The sequence below is a fragment of the Artemia sp. Qi Xiang Cuo genome, chromosome 9, assembly GCF_049724085.1.
Source record: "Artemia sp. Qi Xiang Cuo chromosome 9, ASM4972408v1, whole genome shotgun sequence".
Classification (NCBI taxonomy): Eukaryota; Metazoa; Arthropoda; class Branchiopoda; order Anostraca; family Artemiidae; genus Artemia; species Artemia sp. Qi Xiang Cuo.
The window spans coordinates 13,328,579-13,331,401 of NC_142802.1; the positions used below are offsets into that span (position 1 = coordinate 13,328,579).

Consider the following 2,823-nt stretch of genomic DNA (forward strand, 5'->3'; position numbering starts at 1 on the left):
AGTAACCGAAACTCCTGGAACCAAAATTTTCTTTTTTGGCTTAATCGCTAAAATTATTATGTAAACTGCAAAAATATTTATGATGCCTAATCAGTAATAATAATTTTTTAATTTAAACAACAAAAATACATGAAAATTCTAAAATTAGTTTTGCTTTTTGTCTCCTGGAAGAAATTTTTTTTCATCTCAGTTCAAATTTATTATTGTATCCTGGAACCAAACTTTTTTTGGTTTGTAACCCGTAAAGTACATTCCATATTATTGTCTCATAATTGCAATTATTTTAGTTTTCAGTCCAGAATCACTAAACTTATTATGTAAACTGCAAAAATATTTATGGTGTCTAACCAATAATACTAATTTTGTAATTCAAACAAGATAAATACCTGAAAATTTTAAAATTAGTTTTGTTTTATGCTAGGTTTTAGATACTCGACACGGGATTTTGTGTGCTTAATAATTTTAAACCTTGAAAAAATATGGTCTCACGCGAGTGGAAAAAAAGAAAGAATAACCAAAAACAATATCAAAATAGAACAATCCAAATTTCTACTAATAGAAAACTTTACTACACAAAAAATAAAGCTAACATCCTGAAATATCAGAAAAGTTTATTTAAAAGAGATAAAAATGCCACCGAACGCAATAAAGCTCGAGCACGCGTAAGGATTGCTACTAAGATGTCTTGTGATCCAGGATTTAAGAAAATGAAATATGACAGAGCAAAACAGAGGTATCTTACGGATCAGGGGTATCGAGAAGGGAAAATTGAGACAGCGAAACAAAAGAGCAAGGAACGGTATGATAACGATATAGATTACCGAAACAAACATAAGAAAAAAGTTGCTACCAGAATAATGGGTAGATACTGGGGTGACAAAAGCTATAATGAAAAAATTAAATTCTCTGCGAGGTTGTACCGAAGAACTCATAAGGACAAAGGGAAAAATTACATTCAGAAATACAAGAAGATGGCAAAAATGCAGGCTGATCTTTGTAAATTGAGAAACATTTTACGCATGTTTTATCGGGATCACGAAAAGTATTCGAAATTACAGATTAAAATTCTCTTTGAAAGAGCGGATGCTGTTGAAAAGTCGGCTAGAAATGCTTTGGCAAAGCTTCATAGCAATATCCAAAAGAAATGTTGTCAGTTTAACGAAAAGCTTCCAAGGTGTGGATTGGCAACTGTGGAACAGTTTATAGATGCAATGGAAAATGTTCGACAACACAGTGAATATACGGAGGCGTACTTCTTAGAAAATTCGTATATTAATTTTGGAAGGAGCAATTGCAGTTTATGTAGCAGCAATAAAAATATATATACAAGCATACCTATCAACAGCGAAGGAAAAGCAATGTTTTTCAATTATGGCGAAAACGAGCCTGTTAGGGTTATTAGTAAATGTGTTTGTAAGACTAATGATTTAGAACAAATTCCTGGAACACCGACTCAAGAAAAAAGCATTTCTAACTGTGTTTTAAACAGTTCGTTTAGTTCTACTGAATATTTGGCAAAAAATTCTCTGTGTAGTAGAACAAACTGTCCTGAAAAGTACGAGACAACTATTGAAAAATGCTCTAAAACTAGATCTGACAAGGAAATTATGATGGCTGAAGTCACCTATAACAATCTGAGTAAACATTCAAAACCAAAAATTGGGCAGCAGGTTACTTGGCAATGTCACCCTGATATCTGCAAGCTCTATCCGACGGATATTGAATTATGTCAAATTCTTTTTGATATCCTTGAAAACAATATAGCATTAAAATTTTCAACTGACAAAGTGGTTAATTTCTACCTTGGCGGCTTGGATTATTGTGAAATCAATTACAGGGACACAAGAAAGCATGGGCATTCGTTATACTGTAGCCCAAATGAGGGATGTCAGAGCTATTTGCGTTCTCTAAGGGCACTAGCTCCACATTTTCCTGTCTTGAACTGTTTCATTAATAGCGTATATAAGGCAGTATCAAAATGTAAGATTATACAACATATTAATCTACTAAAAGTTGAGGGCTCGTACAAGGAACTAAGTCATTACATAGAAGAGGTGTCAAGTAGACTCTGTCGTAATAATAGTCAAGACTTCATTTACGGTGATAGCAATATTAGAGTTTCTGTGGATGAAAATACAATAATAAAATTATTTGGTTATAATAAAGAACGACCTCTTGCCTATACTAAATTTATAGACCACTGAACTATATTTACATGAAAGAACGAACCTTAGCCCATAGTAGCAGAAATAAGAATATATAGGTTGCAGCGATAGCTAGCAACCTATTACATAATCCGGGTTTAAAAGGTAGTTTACAATAAAGAACGACACTTAGCCCATGTTAATTTACATTAAAGAACGAACTCTCATCCATAGTAATTGAAGTATTATAAGAAATCATTATATAGATGATGCATTTTCCTTAATGATTAATATTAGACATAAATTAAAATCTTGTTTGGGGTAAAAGACCAGTGATTAGATTTTAAACCATAATTACTTTCTGAAAAACTAGGGCCCGACCGGATTTGAACCGGTGACCTATCGATCTGCAGTCGATTGCTCTACCTCTGAGCTACGAACCCTTGTTGTAAAGAGAGAATTAAAGATGTTTACATGAATATTAGATATAAATCAAATTACAGTAGAGAACATACTTCCAGCCCATAGTAACTAAAATAAGATTATAATTAATGTTAAAGATCCGGGTTGCAGCGGTAGCTAGCAACCTAGTAAGAGACGATCACGTCCAATGTTAAGAAATATAAAAGCCCATAGTTCCTAACAAAGGAGTCAGATCAAAACAAAAAGTACACCATTA

At 32.8% G+C, this 2,823-nt stretch overlaps 1 non-coding gene across 1 annotated transcript; it reads right to left on the reverse strand.

The window, feature by feature from the left end:
• Positions 1 to 2,515: 2,515 nt before the first annotated feature.
• TRNAC-GCA (transfer RNA cysteine (anticodon GCA)) lies at positions 2,516 to 2,587 on the reverse strand. The gene has a single exon. It is a non-coding gene; the product is annotated as a tRNA-Cys (tRNA).
• Between the last annotated feature and the right edge of the window lie 236 nt (positions 2,588 to 2,823).